The 20,935-nt window shown below is 44.0% G+C and overlaps 1 pseudogene across 1 annotated transcript in view; it reads left to right on the top strand.

The window, feature by feature from the left end:
* The window catches only part of LOC311226632 (E3 ubiquitin-protein ligase TRIM35-like), a 67,975-nt pseudogene that overhangs the window by 6,825 nt on the left and 40,215 nt on the right, over window positions 1-20,935 (top strand). The window contains exon 4 of the transcript in view: window positions 786-1,115. The product of the transcript in view is annotated as an E3 ubiquitin-protein ligase TRIM35-like (transcript). The remainder of the gene's footprint in view (window positions 1-785; window positions 1,116-20,935) is intronic.

The following is a 20,935-nucleotide window of genomic DNA, read 5'->3' as shown; positions in this document are numbered from 1 at the left end:
GATACAAGTAAAATATCAGTGCAATAAATATATTAAAATAGAATAAAATAATGCAATAGTGCATTGCAATAAATAGTTATCATCGTATTTTTCGGGAGGGCCGTAAGGAGTGCATTACAGTAGTCGATGGTTCTTGAGATAAAGCATGGATCTGGTTTTCAGCGTCCTTTTGATTTAATAAATGGCCGTACTTTAGCTATGTTTCTAAGGTGGAAGAATTAAGTTTTTGTCAACTTGTTGATTGTGATTTAAAGCTTAGGTCTGAGTCTACCATAACACCAAGACTTAACTCACTCAAATACAGTTAGCAGCTGGATAGACCACAGATGGACATTAGCTTCTGCTAAATCTGGTGCAAACATATTTCATGTAACAATGATGAATTGTCAAAAAAAAATAAAAAAAATTAAATAGATTCGGGGCTTTTCAGAAAACATTCGGGGCTTGAGCCAAGTAGCCACCCCCTAGCCCCGCCCCTGGTATTATGTATGTAGTAATTATTATTGTATGTAGTAATTGTATTATGTATGTATGTATGTATGTATGTATGTATGTATTGTATGTATGTATGTATGTATGTATTATGTATGTATGTATGTATGTATGTATGTATGTATGTAGTATGTATGTATGTATGATGTATTTATTGAGTGAGGAAATGATTGTATTAGAAACATGATGCAGAAGAGATGGAATACAGTTATTTTATGGAAATCAATATCTCTCTCTTCTCTGCGGCTCTGAAGCTCACAGACAGCAGGACTGACTCTTGAATGTTCTTCCAGAGCTCAGTGCAACCTGCCTCGTCCACAGCTGGTCTCAGGAGCGCTGATAGACGAGGCCAAACACCTGGGCAACCTGACCTTCAGAGTATGGGAGAAGATGAAGGAGAGGGTCAAGTTCACTCCAGTCACTCTGGACCCAAACACTGCACACCCTGGTTCTCTATATCTGATGATCTGACCAGTGTGAGATACACAGACACAAAGCAGCAGCTCCCTGACAACCCAGAGAGGAGCATGGTGTATAGCATTGTTCTGGGTTCTGAGAGCTTCAGCTCAGGAGAACACAGCTGGGAGGTGGAGGTGGGAGACCATCCTGACTGGGATATAGGTGTAGCTAAAGAGTCATTTGACAACAAGAGAGAGAGGCTAGAGGCATCACCACAACATGATATCTGGGCTCTACGTTATAGGAGTGGTAAGTACATTAATGGTCTGGTGAGATCCTCACAATGAAGAGGAGCCTCCAGAGGGTCAGAGTACAGCTGGACTATAACGGGGGAAGCTGTCCTTCTACGCCCTGAAGACATGACTCACATCTGCACTTATGAACACACCTTCACTGAGAAACTCTACCCATACTTCTATATAGGAGAGGCTGGTGATGCCAAACACACTGATATAAACATCTGCCCATCTGAGGTGTCTCTCACTGTGATAGTCATGACAGTGAGGTGTGTGTGTGTGTGTGTGTGTGTGTGTGTGTCTGTGTGTCTATATGTGTGTGTGTGTGTCTATATGTGTGTGTGTGTGTGATATAGTCATGACATATCGATGCCATCAAGGTCAGAGTTGAGACGCACCGCTTGACCCCCACGTGTTGGGGAGGGGGGGGGGGGTACTGCGGTTAGATACATGTAGTGGAAACACTGGTGTCTGTGAGAGCGTGTGTGTGTAACGGGATGTGTATGAAATATGAATATGAAGCTACAAGGAATCCATGGGAAATGCAGTTGTACATTATTACTATAGTGTTGAACTGAAAGACCCTCCAGTTAGAACCCCCCCCCCCCCCCCCTCCCTTGTCTCTATTCTTATTTTTTTTCATAATTTTATTTGTAGTATACGAGAACTCTTGTGTTTCTCAGTAGGTGTAGTTTCTACAGAGCGGCAGGCGTGTCTCTGATGCAGTGCAGAGGTTCACTGGTGACACCAAACTGGAGCTTGTTCAGTCTTTTGGCGCCACCTAGTGGCCATATTGATGTGTGTTTTTGTTTTGTTTGAGACTTCTATCTGATCAGAGACACTCGGTGGTTAAAACATCATTCTGGAATAATACTAAAGTTCTTCTCTGAGGACAGGATCTTTTTTTTTTTTTTTTTATATTGAAACATGGATTTTCCAGTTAAATGATACAAATTCACGAATCAATAATTATTTGAGGGTTGGAAAGCGATATTTTATAAAAGCTCTGTGGATGTATTATTAAAGAAAAAAAAATAGTCTACATACTGTACACATTTTATCTATAGCAGCTTTAAGATTCTAACCGTTTCAAATTAACAAGGTGACTTAAGAGTTTCATCCTCTGTTATGAGAAATAAATGACAATTATGGAGAAGAGGTCGTTTCCTGATCAAGTATCAACAGGAGTTATGAGCACGGAAACGATACCTCCGTCGGAGCTCTGGTCGTAACCTTTGTAGCAGGTTAACTGTTCTCACACTGGAATGTCAGCGTTTTTACTCCAAAATAAATGTTAATCTGATATTAGGATGTCTCCTAAATAAACATAAACATATTTGTTCCTGTTTTAAAGCCTGTTATTGTGTTTAATAAATGGATACTTGTGTCAAACCGTGTTGTGTTGTGCTTCCTGCTTCAAGAACAGAACAGACCAATAGAGCCTGATCTGTGTTTAAACATGGAATCCACTTCTGTATTTAAACATGGAATCCACTTCTGTATTTAAACATGGAATCCACTTCTGTATTTAAACATGGAATCCACTTCTGTATTTAAACATGGAATCCACTTCTGTGTTTAAACATGGAATCCACTTCTGTGTTTAAACATGGAATCCACCTCTGTATTTAAACCTGGAATCCACTTCTGTGTTTAAACATAAAATCCACTTCTGTATTTAAACATGTGTAGCAACCTGAAAATATGGCTATTATTCAGATGTGCTGACTTGCCTTTTATCTCCCCTTTGTGCACAAAGACATGTTGACTAGTTTCCATTGATATTCTCACGAACAATGACGCTTGATTGATTGATTGATTGATTGATTGATTGAAAAGTTTATTAACAGATTGCAGAATGGGTACAGTACAGTACAGCTCAATTGTTAAGGGGATGCAGACCAGAGAAAGACTTTCGTCTTGTTTACATCAGGGTCCCCCATTTTCAATTCATCATAACATATATGACATACATGACATACAGATAGACAGTACTGCTACATCTATACATTTATGACATATCAGATTTGCAAATACAGTACTGTTTGTGATACAAAAGTGTCCAGAAAAAGAGTGTATATACATTTGGCGTAGAAACTGTACATTGGAGGAGGTTGGGTGGGTGGGGTGGGGTTGGGTGGGTTGGGTGAGGGCTGTACATTGGAGGTGGGGGGGGGGGGGGGCTGGGTTGGGTAGGGGACACACACACATTTTACACTGTACATTGGAATACTGACAAAGCCTTACTTGGTCATTTACTGTACAACTAGGTTAGGACATTTGTAGGGGCCAGTTTCGAATTGCAGTCTCACGTAGGTGTTTTTTGAGAGTGTTTTTGAAAGTGGGTAGTGATTCACATTCCTTTACAGCTTTAGGTAGGGCGTTCCACATTGATGTGGCATAATTGCAAAACGTGTTTAGTCCCTTGTTTGAGCCGAATCTGGGTTTTACATGATTTGTGGAGCTCCCTCTGGTGTTGTGATCGTGGTATTCACTGACCTTTGGCAAGTATTTTGACATGTACATGGGTACCTTGGTCGCGTAGTGTATCTTGTAGACCAGGCCCATTGCAAGTTGCTGTACTCTGTCGTCTACTCTAAGCCATCCTAGGTTGTCAAAGTGGGCAGGGGTGAGGTGGGTTCTAGGAGTTAGGTCAAGCAGTAGTCTGACTAGCTTGTTTTGAGATGTTTGTAATTTGTTTTTTAGTGCCTTTGAGGTGCTTTGGTACCATGAGGTGCAAGCATAGTCGTAGTACCCTTGAATGAGTGCTCCTGCTAGAGTCTTCAGGGTATTCTTGTTTACCAGAGAGGAGATCCGGTAGAAGAATCGCGTTCGTTGGTTGCCTTTTTTTATTACATTGGATGCCATTTTGTCACAGGAAAGATTAGCCTCTAGGATGGAACCCAGGTAGGTAATTTCATCTTTCCTTGTGATAATATTGTCACCCACTGCAACCGAGAAGCCGTCGGTCTTGCTGAGTTTGTTATTTGAACCGAAGAGAATGGACTCTGTTTTGCCCATGTGTAATGATAGTTTGTTGTCGGCGAGCCATATGCAGATTTTGCCTAGTTCCGCGGGTGTCTCTTTCTTCTATCGGCTGGAATATGGATTATACACAGTAGCTCTGGATCATATTCTAGTAGGCGGTACCAGCAGGGGGCGGTGGCAGGCAGAGAGTGTACGGGAGAGAGGCAGGCAACGAGGAAGAGGGAGTCACCTGGAGGAAGGAAGAACCGGAAGACCTCTTCAGTTTGGGATGTAGCCGTGTACGGTCGCAGCTACAACGGGAGGTGCTTTGGAATAGCCCCGTTAAAGAACCACGAGCGAGCCCCGCCGGAGCGAGCGACGGGTTATCATAAGAGTATCCGTGATAGTGCGTGAGTAAGAGCGACTGAGCCCCAGGACTGACGTCCATAGTTATCGGGTTATAGTAGCAGCGTGACGGTATAATTAGCATGCTGCTAACGGCTATATCGACTCCAGTGCACCCCTAGCGCGAGGCGCTGAAGAAGACCGGTGGTATAGTCAACCACGTTGCGCCACAGTATAACCGTGTAGCAGGTGGGCTGTTTGGGACCCAGAGTGTAGCTTCAGTGTGAGTGAGGGCCAGTTTATGAATGCGCGTCGACTCTGCACCGGCTGCCTACAACCGTTCTGCACCGGCTGTCTTCAGGCCAACACGGGAGGTCGTCCCGACCGGCAGAGGTCGCCAACACCCAGCACACGCTCTCAGCTCACTACTGCCCCTGCTCCAGCCCTGCTTGCTAGCACCCGCGACGAGAGCGTTCGACGCCATCTTGTCACCCGGACGGTGGTGGTGCGGCGAGGCCGCCATCTTGGTTGAGTACAATCGAGCATCAATGCTCCGGATCTATTACACAGTACACCGTGTGGTGCAGCCTGTGGGCGAAGCTAATGGTTGCTAACTACAGTTCATAAGGGGTACCCCAAACATTACATGCCGGCATTAGCATAGGACTTTTGTTCTGGTACAGTGGGCCCACATTTTTGGTTTCCTTTAAGTGTGATAACGTGTGGTTCTTTTATCATAAATTCCCATTTAATTAACCCTTTACCTGTGTGGAGGTTACAGACCTGGTGCATTATAAGTAAAGCCTAGAGAGGTATTATTCTTGCCGTATAATTAAAGCCTGTCAGAGGTATTATACAGGGTGCTGACCCAGACGTGGGTGATGAGACAAACACATTGAAGTATATTATTCCTGATGCTAACCCAGAGGTGGGTGCATACTATACGTGTCTATAAGGTATTGAGTACACATGGAGCTATAGTAGGACTACAGTCCATTAGAGCACCCCTATTCATCCTTGTAACCGAACAGTACCAAATAACAGTAAAGACTTAATTGGGGTTCTGTGTGTGTGTCCATTCCTGTGCCCAGCATTAACTCTTTTGGTGTGGGTAACGTATATATGATCAACCCCTTCCTATTCTACCTTTCCCTTTTTTATTGTAAGGTCTCTAGTGTCACGGAGGGAGGGTACTGCTTGCGGGGGGAACCCAGGGTATTTATTTACAATTCAGTCACTAGGTGTGGGAGGGTTAAAGGAGCAATTGGGGAACGTGGGAGCGTGTTGGGGAGTACTGTTGACCGCCCTGCTGCAGGGGAGGAAGACCAGAGTACCAGACCAGGTTGGTAAATCCCGGGCCCCATCCACTCCAACTGCCAGCCTCCAGTTGAAGCTCCTGACTCAAAGACGGAGATGCAGTCAGACAGAGCTCTACTGTGTCTCGCTACCCAGTGATTGTGCCCACCCGTTCCCACTAAGCAGGGATAATCCACCCTGCTACACATGGAATCCACTTCTGTATTTAAACATGGAATCCACTTCTGTATTTAAACATGGAATCCACTTCTATGTTTAAACATGGAATCCACTTCTGTATTTAAACATGGAATCGACTTCTGTATTTAAACATGGAATCCACTTGATCTGAGGTAAGGAATCTATTGTGGTATATTCTAATCACAATACCTAAGGTTATTTACAGCACAATGAGGTTGTTATCTGGATGGAGGGAAAAGATCATAAGTGATAGAATGGTCTCCTCATCTGACTTCCAATTTCGCCAGCAAGGAATAAACATGCAGTCCAGACCACAGAGTTCGAATTCAAACTCATGTATTTATTTGCAGAGAGGCCAACGGTGGATAATGCATCAGTTACATACAGGAATTATTCATCATTTTTCATAAGACATGATTGTACAAAAGGATTGATGAGGTTTACATAATCATATAGCCCATTCACAGTGGCTCTTCACATCAAGACAGTTTTGCACATAAAAGAAGTCATGTTTATCAATGGGATAGACTATAGTACTCTTTGCCACCACATGATTAAACCTGGTCTAAGATAGGCATTTCTATTTATCACAAACAGTGATTCACAAACAGTGATTATTCTATACAGTTTTACTCACGTAGCGGCAAAGTACAGTCTGTGGCAGCAGTGGAGACCAGCATGACCCCCTGGGGGTGGGTGCGTCTTGGCTGGCCTCCCAACTAACTTTACTGATCCAATATTTATAGGTTAAATGACCTCACTATTTTTAAACTGGTTCAACCAATCACAAGTATCTAAAAACAGGCGGTCTTCTTGTTGGGGCTGTCTGCCCCAACATCTCCTCGTCGTGTGGTTGCCTGCAGCAGCCGGGGGGGGGGGGGGGGGGGGCCTGTGGTATGTTGATGAGTTGGCATCTTCTCCCCCAAAGAGAGTATTAATTGGCAGTTGAACACTAGAACCTTTTCTAATTTGTATGGTTAATGTAATAAGTTACATATATATTCAGCATTTACCCAATGTAGAGTTGTCCATATTTTAATACCAGATTTCCTATATAAAGTATACTGAATTAATAGTTTCTTGGTTGTGTCCCAAACAGTTTTAGCATGCAGGGGCTTTTATGACATGCCCCCTGTCTCTGCAACTGTTCTTCTAAATACAGTTGAGTAAACAGTCTTAACATGAGGGGGGTTGCCTGAAAGCTCCCCAGAATGTCACACAACACTGACCATTTGCATCTTCTTTGTTTTAGCCTCCATGTAATGCTACAGTTCAATATTAAAGCATTATTTTGAATTAACTATTATAACAGATATTTTCAGTTTCAGGGTTGATCTAACGGTCTCCTCAAGTCAATATACCATAATTCCTCCCTTTGACAATTTACATTGTCATAAACCAGTATCTTGACTTGATTTCTATACATACTAACCATACAATTTAACATAATAACAAAAATCATAATTTGTTCCAATTTTTCTCAATTTCTTCTCAATGTTTTCATTATTCTTTGGTACATATCATCAATAAGCTTTTGCTCCTTAAGGCAGAGGCCCACCTTTTAAACAACAACTTTTGGATTTGTTGAAAACAATTAAAAAAAATTTAATCTAAAAATTACACATTAAAATCAGTATTCTTAATCTATAGTAAAGATGTTCCAACCTCTTAGATTATCTGGCTGAGAGAAAACATACATTAGTATCACAATATTTTCACTTTACATTCATTCTCTGAAATAATATCTTCTTCCTGCAAATTTTTTCTTAAAATAGTACAATCACATTTGCATAATTAATCAACTGCGTTTCTCATCTATCCTCCCCCCTTATGACCAGCCCTGGTCATACAATTACCTCCTCGTCCCCACAGCTCCATGGGCAGGGAAAGGCAGACAAACCACCAAGGCGGAAAAAATAATTTCACTACTCCCTAGTGTCTAACTCCCTAAGTGTATGTCATTTCTCATCCCTGCGTTGTGTCTTAACCTAACCGCCCTTCGTTTGTGCGTCCTACCAAATCAAATGTGCACAAAACAAAGACCATCAGTAGCTCTGTTCAGTTACCTGTCCTGTTTCCCACAGCCCAATTTCACAATTCCCAGAGGATCTTGCTCACACGTATCCTGCTCAGCCCTCAGACCGGCTCCGCTCCCCTCCTTTGTGCATAGCAGCTAACAGCTGCAGCCATGTTTTAGGCCAAGTTACACGACTTAGGTCTAGTCATCATTTTTGTCCCATGACCACCTGTCGCAGACGGTTCTCATTAGTCTGGACTTTATTCCAAACCTGCGTACCACGTCTGTCCACAAAAGTTCAACCTGGCCCCCCTTCAGGGGTTCTGTAGAGGCGGGGGCAAATGTATACAAGAATCCCCTCCCCCCTTTTTGGTAATAACCACTATTGGACTGAAAAGAACCAGGAAAAAACTTCACCTGTGCCGTATCTAATGTAATGTATTCATCATGTGCCCTGCCCCTGGATTGTCTCTGCATTCCCCCCCCCACTGAGCTGTGAAGAAACAAAAGCACAATGCAAATTCCGATTACACATCAATCTAACGATTCGTAAGAGAAACACCATCGAAAAATCCACACAATTGTGTAATGCACTACTTAGCTCTTTCAGACATCCTGTTCCGATGTACCTCAGCCTTCAACAGTTCTCTCTCACCAGATCATGAAAAATATTTGGGAAATAAAAGAAAAAGACAAATAATCAACAAAACATCTCAGTAAACACATCCTTTAATCACATATGTTGCATCTCCACATGTAAAATCACCACGCACACTTAAAAACAGCAAAGCAATAAAAAGAACAAGCACCAAACATCAAAATTAACGTTTTTAGAAAGGAAATAAAAATAAAAATAAATCAAACATTTTAATTCAATATCATTCATACGTATATTGAGTCCTAAGGCAGTGATTCAAGAGAAATAAAATCAAATAAAAGAAATAAAATCTAAATGACCACACCCCCTTTAAAGTAGGAAACCTTTAAGTTAATGTAAGTGTTCTGGTCACATTTTGTCCTTGATTGATCAAAATACTCTTGTGTAAGTGGTTGGACTATAACAGCATTTTTTGAAATTATGTCATAGTGTTGGCGTAATGTTTTCAGCCCATTGTATATACTGAATCAAATAACTACAATTCCAGGTGTAATATAAACCAAGTTTTCTGATTTTCCATTCAAATTGACAAGATAACAGCCTTACTACTTATTAGCGTTCTTATTGTTTAACTATAACTAGATATGGTTTATACTAAAAGTGGTCAGCTGGCTCACCCAGCTGACATCTGATCCTGACACAAGATCTAACATCCTGTCTATTGTTAGGCTTTAACTAGATAACAGAATCTGTCTACTACCTGTCCTCAACAAAAAGACATAGACAAAAACAAACAACATCTCAATCATCCACAGTCACTCTGATAATTTCAACCACCATCGCTTTCAACATATATTACACATATCATAAACAAAATACTTTCAAACTCTCTCTCATACACTCGTTAATCAACCACAGACAGACACACAATGGTTAGTTTCCCTTTCCTGCTCTCAGCTTTCTCTGCTCTCAACCTCACCTCAGGCTAATCCAATATACTCCACTTAGACCCCTACAGTTTCCTTACTGTATTCCTACTCTCAGAAGAAGACTAGAACCTCCTTCTCAACTTGAAACATATCAAATGCATTCTAGTGCACCGACCTTCTCAAATTATTCCCTCACCAATCAGTCACCATTCAAAAGTCATAAACCAATTGAATGATTATCCTACTGATATTTCTTGCTCACACCTCTCAACTGTTTCCTGAATTAGCCTCACTCACTCAATTCCCTCCATTTCCATCTCCCTCACGTGGCCTTTGATCCTGCATCGTCACTGTACAACCACGTCATGTGCCCCTGTTGTAAAAATAGCTGTCATCTGTTATCTCACTTTGCAACTGTGCTCTGCAATCTTCACCTCTGACCTCTACTTCCCCCATTCGGCTCCCACCAACTGCTCACTCCTGCCATACTATTATAGTGAACAGCTGACTGGTATCGTCACCTCAACTGCTTACCCCAGGTCTATCTTCCCCTGCATTTAACTGACCAGCTCTGCTCCGTCTCCCTGTCATAAAACAGCCACTGTAAACAACAGCTGTCCATATTGACCCCCTTGGGCATACAACCTTATCAACTCCCTGCTGTAAAGATAGTCTAGGTCCCTTTTGTGAGTGTAACAGCGACCATAAACAACAGGTTTACCATCCCCCGTGGCTTCCCGTGACCTGAGCCCACATTCTCTATTTAGACCTTATTGGCCCTTGGGCACAAAAGGCCCTATCATTTCCTGCAAAGCAACCATGGGTTAATTTACACATTTCATCCCCCAGAGGCAGCTGTCCCCTGGAGTTTAAAAGTAACACATTTGCCTGTACCTAAAGCCTCTAATCAACATTACTACCCAAAATATATATATCACATACTAATTACAGTACACATAAACAGATCTACCCAATCTTTGCTAACAATATAAGCAAAGCAACAAAATATACCCCAACAAGCCTACCTCATTAAATTATCATCCCCATGATTTAAAGACGTGCAGCAAACATTAATATAAACACTATCCTATTTAAGTCAACAATGTTATTAAAGATTTAACAAATTACACAAGCATAAACACCACACCACTTCTCTAAATACGTGCACAACCTAAACAGATTTCAACATCACATTTTTACACATTTTTCAAGTAATACTATAAACACAACAATATTCATGCACATTTACAAATATAAGCACCACTCATTTAGAAATAAAACAGTATTAGTGGTTAGTTCCAAATGCTTCTTTCTAAATACACATGTGATAAATTGATTTTACTGCAAGCAACATGTAATTCTAGTGTAGAGCACCTTTCCAAAATCAGCCTATAGCTACTCTCAAACTACCCCCCTTGGTCAAGAATATACACTTGTGTAACATAATATTGCCCAGTTTTACAGGTCCAATGTGTATATGTATGTTCCTATTATTAATAATACAATCACCCAGAGTAGCTAGCTTGTGAATTCCAACTTTTTACAGGCAATGTATCCATTAAATAATTTCCCCTTAACAGACTCACTGCATTGGTCTGCAGCCTAAACCCCTTATTGAATTCCTCCCCCATTGACTATCTCCCATAATCTAATCATCATACATGTTACATCTCTTCCCCTTGTTTACACAAAAATACAATATACAAATACAAACATATAACACAAAGCAAAAATATATCCTCACCCTTTTTGTCCCTTGAGCGAATTAATGAAAACAGCGTACCGCGCCCCACACATTGTACCAACGCGCATGCGCACTAGCGCAAACGGTGCACACAGAGCAAACGATGTGTATCGCGACAAAGTACAACTATCATCACAAAACACTCCACAGTCCCAGGATGTCCAAACACTCCTCTCAACACAACCATGTCATCAACCGGTGACACCCGTTTCCACAACAACACCGTACACAATTATCACCGCATTAAATATAAACATTAATACGGCCACAATTACATCAGCGTACCACTCGACTCGCTTCTCGACACCCATACCTCACACAACCTTCCGTCAAATCTCTAACATCGCCGCCGTAACGTCCATAGATTACCGTGGCTACCCCCACAGAGCTAATCCTAGCTAGCCCCAACTTCCAATATGACTCGCCACAGACTCGATCCACGTTTAACAACATAACAAACCGGCCAAGCTTGCTATGATCACATACATTTACACAAATACATTTATACAAACAAACCAACCCCCCGTACGAGGCGTCGATTACATATGGCGCAACACTTATAACCTTCAAGACCCTGTGTATGCCGACTTCCTAAATGCATACTAACTCGCCCTTCCCCATGACAGACCGTCGTCCGCCCTGAAGTTATAGAACAAACTTATTTAACAAATTTATTCTCCGGACATCCTCTGGTGTCCACAAGCCAAAACCCCATATTTCTCCTAATCTACCGCGCCATACACAGTCCTCATCGCGGCAAACCCAGTCATATAATTAATAATACAATTTCGACCCACTAGCCGGGTATAGATTCTTCTCTTTAAGATCTTTGACTACTCTGCATTTTCCATTACTGTCCATAGTCCTTCACAGTCCCAGTCTTCCTGCCTTTTTGTAACTATTAAAACTCCCGGACCCTGACAACAATCTTCAAGCTAATCATCTCGCCGTCCTAGTTGGCCTCTCGGTCCAAATTCCCGTATACCTAGCACTAGAACTAAACGAATCAAAATAGCCCAATTCCTTCCCCAAAGTCCCCTCTTATCTACGTTCTACCGCTCCTCGCCTTACCCCTCTTAAGTAATTACCTGTCCCTACCTTATGTGCTTGGATCACCTTCAGCTATTACGTTCACCAGTCAATCATACAAATTCGTGTACTTTCCCTCATCTCAGGTCTGCTCAATCCGACGCAACCTCCTAACCTGTGACACCCTGTGACACCATATCTCCTCAGCGCCTCCTAACATCAGCCCTAGCCTGTCCCTAAATATGACTAATAACTAATCGTCGGGCCGCCGTTTTTAAACAACGACAAAAAATAAAAAAAGTTCTATCCCCCTGCTCACAAAGGCTTGGCACAATTACGCTGCCCGTATTTACTGCCCTAAACCCCAAGCAAGCAGGCCGAAAGCGGCCTCATGTCTCTGAATAATCACACATTCATTAAAGCTCATGACTGCATATTTACTGAACAACAAGCGCGCCCCCTTTACCTTTGGACAGTCTAATCTAATTACCACTCCACCATTCCTGTACGCAAAGACTATATTCACCCTGGGCCCCAACTTGTGGCCACACAACCAACTTTCTACCCATCCCTCATTCCTCCATCCAGACAGCAAACTCTGCACTGTAAACCCCTTGTAATGAACGTACCAACCCCCGGCTTTATTCTGCATGTCCCCAACGTGCAGGCAGGGGCCGTGCGGCGCTGAGCAGCTGGGCACACCAAACCCACCACACATCTTTTTGGGGGGGCAGCGCAGAATGGGTCAAACGGCACCACTTTGTGGTATATTCTAATCACAATACCTAAGGTTATTTACAGCACAATGAGGTTGTTATCTGGAAGGAGGGAAAATATCATAAGTGATAGAATGGTCTCCTCATCTGACTTCCAATTTCGCCAGCAAGGAATAAATGTGCAGTCCAGACCACAGAGTTCGAATTCAAACTCATGTATTTATTTTCCGAGAGGCCAAAGGTGGATAATGCATCAGTTACATACTGGAATTATTCATCATTTTTCACAAGACATGATTGTACAAAAGGATTGATGAGGTTTACATAATCATATAGCCCATTCACAGTGGCTCTTCACATCAAGACAGTTTTGCACGTAAAAGAAGTCATGTTTATCAATGGAATAGACTATAGTACTCTTTGCCACCACATGATTAAACCTGGTCTAAGATAGGCATTTCTATTTATCACAAACAGTGATTCACAAACAGTGATTATTCTATACAGTTTTACTCACGTAGCGGCAAAGTACAGTCTGTGGCAGCAGTGGAGACCAGCATGATCCCCTGGGGGTGGGTGCGTCTTGGCTGGCCTCCCAACTAACTTTACTGATCCAATATTTATAGGTTAAATGACCTCACTATTTTTAAACTGGTTCAACCAATCACAAGTATCTAAAAACAGGCGGTCTTCTTGTTGGGGCTGTCTGCCCCAACATCTCCTAGTCGTGTGGTTGCCTGCAGCAGCCGGAGGGGGGGGGGGCCCGTGGTATGTTGATGAGTTGGCATCTTCTCCCCCCAAGAGAGAATGAATTGGCAGTTGAACACTAGAACCTTTTCTAATTTGTATGGTTAATGTAATAAGTTACATATATATTCAGCATTTACCCAATGTGGAGTAGTCCATATTTTAATACCAGATTTCATATATAAAGTATACTGAATTAATAGTTTCTTGGTTGTGTCCCAAACAGTTTTAGCATGCGGGGGCTTTTATGACCTGCCCCCTGTCTCTGCAACTGTTCTTCTAAATACAGTTGAGTAAACAGTCTTAACATGAGGGGGGTTGCCTGAAAGCTCCCCAGAATGTCACACAACACTGACCATTTGCATCTTCTTTGTTTTAGCCTCCATGTAATGCTACAGTTCAATATTAAAGCATTATTTTGAATTAACTATTATAACAGATATTTTCAGTTTCAGGGTTGATCTAACAGTCTGCTCAAGTCAATATACCATACTATTTTTACTAGGGATGTCCGATATTATCGGCCGACCGATATTATCGGCCGATATCGGCAGTAAAATGTGATATCGGAAAATATCGGTATCTGTTTAAAAAAAAAAAAAAAAAAAAAAAAACAATATTTGTTATATATATATCCAGTGAAATTATTAGTTACCTGAAATTATTCCGTTTTTTGGGGTGGGAAACCCTGCATATATCGGTATCGGTTGATATCGGTTGATATCGGTATCGGAAATTAAGAGTTGGACAATATCGGAATATCGGTATCGGTAAAAAAGCCAATATCGAGCATCCCTAATTTTTACCAGTCTTGGGATAATCAGAGCTTTTTTCACAGAGATATCAACGTGGGCCCTATGTGTGTGTGTGCGTGTGTGTGTGTGCTGATCAGGAAATGGATAATAGATTTTTCAGCCCGCTTCTATAGCGTGCATAAGTACACATATACTATCGATAATCTAGCGTTTATTTGAAAACGATTCATAAATAGGACGAAAAATGTCAAAGTTTTTTGTGTATTCCAGTAAAGGGCGATTATCACAGAATCTTCTGAAATGTTCTGGAACTTTCATAAAACTAGCGTTTTTCAAAATGGTATAAAACGGAAATGACCGATTAAAAAACTATCCGCTTTGACAATGTTGACTGCAAATCGCTCAACATTTAAACATTTAGACAGAACAGGTCACGAATTAGAATAATAAAACAAATCAAATCAAGTTGCCTAGGATAAGAGTAGAGTAAATAGAATAAAAATGCAATAAAATATACAGTAAATAAATACAGTAAAAAATATACTGAGGTCTACAGTAGGTGTAATATTGCACAGTGCTGTTTCAAACTAAGTCCAGGAAGATGGTAACTGCCACTCTGTGCTCAGTGATGCAGTGAGGCACAGTGATGCATTGTATAGTCTGATGGCTGTTGGAATGAAGGACTTCCTGTGCCGTTCAGTGCTGCATTTGGGTAGTGTGAGCCTAGCACTGAACATGCTCGTCCTGTCAGCCAAGTCTGTGCGAGGATCCTCCTCTCCGCCACCCTCGCTAGGGAGTCCAGCTCCATCCCTACCACGCTACTGGCCTTCCTGACCAGCTTATCCAGCCTGTTTGTGTCCCCTGCTCTCAGTCCGCTGCCCCAGCAGGTCACAGCGTACAAGAAGGCGCCCGCCACCACCGACTCATAGAACATCCTCAACATCCTTGTACAGACATTGAAGGATCTCAGCCTTCTGAGGAAGTAGAGTCGGCTCTGGCCCTTCTTGTACAGTGCCTCTGCGTGTTTTGACCCGTTCAGTTTGTTGTCGATGTGCACACCGAGGTATTTGTACACCTCAACCATGTCCACATCAACTCCCCTGATAGAAACGGGGGTCACAGGTCTTCACCACATTTAGCTGCAGGTGTTTTTTATCGCACCATGTGACAAAGTCCACTACCAGTTCCCGGTATTCCCTCTCGTCACCGTCCTTTATACATCCCACTATCGCAGAGTCATCAGAAAACTTCTGAAGGTGGCAGGACTCTGACCAATAGTGGAAGTCGTTGGTGTAGACAGTGAAGAGGAAGGGAGAGAGGACTGTCCCCTGCGGGGCCCCGTGTTGCTGACCAGTCTGTCTGACACACAGCTTACTCGCCCATCTCTAGTTCCAACACATTGTGCCGCTCTGAAACATAGGAAATGCTCGAGGCCCCTGGTTTTCAGTTGGAAATGGGAAAACCTGCACGTCGTGGCGTGGATTCAAACGTTGTTGTCTCGCGACCACAATTTCTGCCCGTCTGATACTTCGTGGTTCACTTGGAACGGAGCGGCGGTCCAGAACTCTGTCCACAGGACTCGATGAGTTAGCTAATGTCATTAACTACACTAGCAGCTATAGTATTCCATACCACTTTATATCCCAAAATATAAACTATCCCTTTCATTTGCATCCCTAATCCCTCATTTCCATATCACCCATGTAACTTTGTATGATAGCATGTACAATAATCAATCAATCAATCAATCAATCAATCAAATGTATTTATATAGCACATTTAGACATGACACTTGTCAACCAAAGTGCTTCACATAGCTAAGAACAAAGAAAAGTATAGAATAAACAGAAGAAAAAAACAACCAACGGATAACCAAGTAAAAAGTAGGTAATGTCAATATACATATATATACAATACAGAGTAAAATGAGTAACTGAGGTAGAATGCAGACTATAGGTATAGAATGCTGTATATACCGTATACATATATTTAGTGTTATAGTATTATCATGTACAGTGATACAGGTATACAGACACTATGGTAGTAAGTCCTACTGGCCAGCAGCATAACTAGTAAAAGTTGATAAGGGATATGTATAGATAATATATATAGTATCTACATATATGTAAAAAGAATTATATGCAGATAAATATGCATATAGTATATGTACGGTAAGTATATACAGTATATACAGCATTGTTGTTCAACACTATCATACAGAGTTATAAGGGTATGAATGAATGAATGAATGAATGAATGAATGAATGAATGAATGAATGAATGAATGAATGAATGAATGAATGAATGAATGAATGAATGAATGAATGAATGAATGGAAACTTTATTTAACAGATTGCAGAATGGGTACAATGCAGTACAGCTCAATACATACAATTGTTAATGGGATGCAGACCAGAGAAAGACGTTTGTCTTGACTAGTTTGTTTACAGTGTATGGGACGTGTGGGATTGTGTATGCAAATGTAACAGTAAAGTGTCTTTGTTTATCATCGAGGTAGGTCGCCCAACCTACCATATCATACAGGACACAATGGTGAGTATCATATCTGTCCCCCCAGTGTTTGAGGGCAGAATGTAGCCAGAGTCCAGAGGTTTGATGGTTGAAGTTTCAGCATGTGTCAGGATGGAGGTAGGTGAGTTCCAATTGTTGTAGGCAATCACAGAGACGGAGAAGGTATACTCTTGAACAGGTTCGACTTTAATAGTAAAGAACACAAAGAGTAATACTAGGATACTATGCCAAGGCAAGGGAACGAGAGAATTAGATAATGGAGCTTAATGGTGGTCCAGAACAGGAACCGCCCGCGTTATCTCCGAACGCCTGAAGTGAAGACCTGACAAATGACAAGCAGAGGAAAGGAATGTTATATAGCCACCAAATACCAACATTCCACACACACCCCTGTGACAGCCAATCAGAAGCCAACCCCTAATTGACAGCACTAAATGACAGGGAAAACAAGTGACAGTAACCAAGTGACAGATGACAGAGAAGGTGAGAGGTTCCCGACCGTAGTCAAGAACCAGAATCGTAACAGTACCCTCCCCCTACGAACGGCACCAGACGTTCACCTGGGGGCCTCGGGATTCAGCCGCCGGAAATCATCGATCAGGCTGGGATCTAAAATATCCCTTTGAGGCACCCATAAACCGAGGCAGAGGAACCGTAGGCAGTGGCGGGGCCAAGGGCGATGAGAGGAACGGCTTCAACAGGGACACATGAAACGTCGGATGAACCCTCATAGAACTCGGAAGCCGTAGCCTGTAAGCCACAGGATTCACCCGACGTACCACCTTAAAGGGTCCTATAAAGCGAGGAGCCAGCTTCCTGGATTAGACTCGGAGAGGGAGATCCCGGGTGGAAAGCCAAACCCGCTGCCCAGGACGGTAAAAAACCGGTCCACCACCACCAAAATGGCGGTGAACCCGTCCGAAAGGGGGAGGCCAGAAATAAAGTCCAGGGATATGTGCGACCAGGGCCGTTTAGGAATAGGAAGTGGCCGGAGGAGACCTGCCGGTGCACGGCGAGAGGTCTTACTGCGCGCGCACATCGGGCAGGCCGCCACAAAGGAACGCGTATCCCCCTCCACTGTCGGCCACCAGAACCTCCTACGGATAAATTCCAGGGTCCTGGTGGCCCCAGGGTGGCTGGTGAGGGATGAGGCATGTGCCCACTGCAGCAAAAGTGAGCGTGCCGCCTTGGGCACATACGACCGCCCCGGAGGGCCCCCGCCAGGATCGGGCTCCCGCGTCAGCGCCGACCTTACCACCTTATCTATGCCCCAAGACACAGGTGCCAAAATCAAGGCCGGTGGAATAATGGGATGGGGCTGCTCCTCCCGGCCAGGAAGATCAAACTGGCGCGATAACGCGTCGGGTTTGATATTCTTGGACCCGGGTCTATAGCAGATGGTAAATCGAAATCGTGTGAAGAATAACGCCCACCTGGCCTGGCGAGCGTTAAGGCGTTTAGCCCCTTGGATGTAAGCCAAGTTCTTATGATCGGTCCAAACAATGAAAGGATGTGCCGCTCCCTCCAACCAATGTCTCCATTCCTCCAGTGCCAATTTGATAGCCAACAACTCCCGATTACCCACGTCGTAGTTGCGCTCGGCTGATGACAGACGGCGAGAAAAAAAAGCACACAGGGGCACTTTCCCATCCTTTAAGCACCTCTGAGAGAGCACCCCCCCCACAGCGATGTCAGAGGCATCCACCTCCACAATGAACGGAACCTCTGCATCGTGGCGGATCAATACAGGAGCGGATGTAAACCGACGCTTGAGATCGCAGAAGGCCGACTCTGCCCTAGGCGACCATTCAAAGCCAGGGAGAGAGGCCTTAGTGAGAGCTGTTAACGGATTGGCTAAGGCGCTAAAGTTGCGAATAAAGCGCCTGTAAAAATTTGCAAAGCCCAAAAACCGTTGTAACCCCTTGAGCGACGAAGGCCGTGGCCAGTCCAAGACTGCACTCACCTTGGCCGAATCCATGCGTAGATCACCCTTCGTCAACACAAAGCCCAGGAAGGAAACGGTATCAGTGTGAAACACACACTTCTCAGCCTTAACGAATAGTTGATACTTGAGGAGACGGTCTAGCACCTCCCGAACATGCAGTTGGTGTTGCACCATATCGCGAGAAAAAATTAGGATATCATCTAGGTAAACAAACACCGACACCCCAATCAAGTCTCGCAGCACGTCGTTAACCAGGGCTTGTAAGACTGCCGGAGAATTAGCCAAACCAAAGGGCATGACCAAATACTCATAGTGACCATTGGGTGTATTAAATGCAGTCTTCCACTCGTCTCCTTCTCTAATCCTGACCAGATTGTATGCATTACGTAAGTCAAGTTTAGAAAAGACCTGTGCCCCCTGTAAGCACTCAAAGGCCGTGTTCATGAGAGGTAAAGGATATCGGTTCTTGATGGAAACGTCATTCAATCCCCTATAATCAATGCACGGGCGCTGATCCCCATCTTTTTTGTCAACAAAGAAGAAACCAGCGCCGGCCGTGGATGTGGAAGGACGTATGTGCACCGCAAGCAATGCCTCCTCAATGTAGGTGTTCATGGCCAAGGTCTCTGGGCGTGAGAGAGAGAACATTCGCCCGCGAGGCGGGGAGGTACCGGGTAGAAGATTAATGGGACAGTCGTATGATCTATGAGGCGGTAGTGCTTTAGCACGCGTCTTGCTAAAAACGTCCGCCAGGTCCCAATAGATCTCAGGAACCCCTATCAAATCGGGATTAGAGGGTGGAACAGAATCTGCGACGCTCCCCACCACCCTGGAGAGAGAAGAAGGAGAAAAAAGAGAAGAGGGGAAGGGAGACAAGGGAGTGGACAAACTCTCGCCGATGACCGACTTCAAGGTCGACCTCCGTTGAGAGCTTGCCCGTGCTCCAATTAATATTCCGTACACATGAAGACAACCAGGGATGACCCAACACCATAACAGAATAGGGGGAGACAATAACAAATAATTGAACCCACGCCCACCCCCCACCCGCCACCCGGATGTGCATAGGGACAGTACGTTGTGTGACGCTCCCACTGCCCAGGGGCTGACCGTCCAGGGCGTAGACAGGAATGGGAACCCCCAACTCTTCTACCGGGATTCCCCATTCTCTCACCAACCCCAAGTGAATGAAATTGCCCGCCGCCCCTGAGTCAATGAGAGCCTTCGTTCCCCTAACGTTACCCCCACAGTTAACCGCCACCTCCAGAAATGTACGTGAGTCAGATGGTAGTGCTGGGGTGAGCCCACCTGCTGGCGCCCTCTCGAGGCCCGGCGGAGCACCTCCCCTACCCGACTGGCGCCGAGTTGAGCCAGCCTGTTCCCGACAGCTGCCGAAACGATGACCGGTGCGGCCGCACCGGAAGCAGCGTCGCTCTTCGATGAAGTGCCGCCGCTCGTCGTCTGAGAGCGACAGCGCCCCAAGCTGCATGGATTCATCACCCAGTGGCCCACTCGTGTAATGCGGGAAGATGTCAACAACGGGAGGAGAAAGGACACGTACCTGGGTAGTATCTTCACGCTCCCTCTCTCTCTCCCGATGTCGGTTGTCCATCCGTATGGCGGTGTTGATGAGCGTTTCCAGCTGCTCAGGGATCTCACGCACGGAGAACTCGTCTCCCATCCGTGCGGAGAGTCCCTTGAGAAATAGGACCACACAAGGAATTTCCGGCCAAGCCGCCTCCCGAGCCACGATCCGAAATTCGATGGCGTATTCTGAGACCGTGCGGGATCCCTGCCAGCAAGCGAGAAGCCGCCCACCGGCCTCGAAGACCGAGAGTACTCGGGAAGTGTCGAATACCCTTCTCAACTCCCTGGTGAAGTCGTCCACACAGTCGCAGAGAGGCGAACCGCTCTCTAATTCGGCCGT

The sequence above is a fragment of the Notolepis coatsorum genome (genome assembly GCF_963971535.1).
Source record: "Notolepis coatsorum genome assembly, chromosome: 4".
NCBI classification, from domain to species: Eukaryota; Metazoa; Chordata; class Actinopteri; order Aulopiformes; family Paralepididae; genus Notolepis; species Notolepis coatsorum.
The sequence above is the reverse complement of the archived record's forward strand: the minus strand, read 5'-3'. Positions and strand labels throughout refer to the sequence as shown.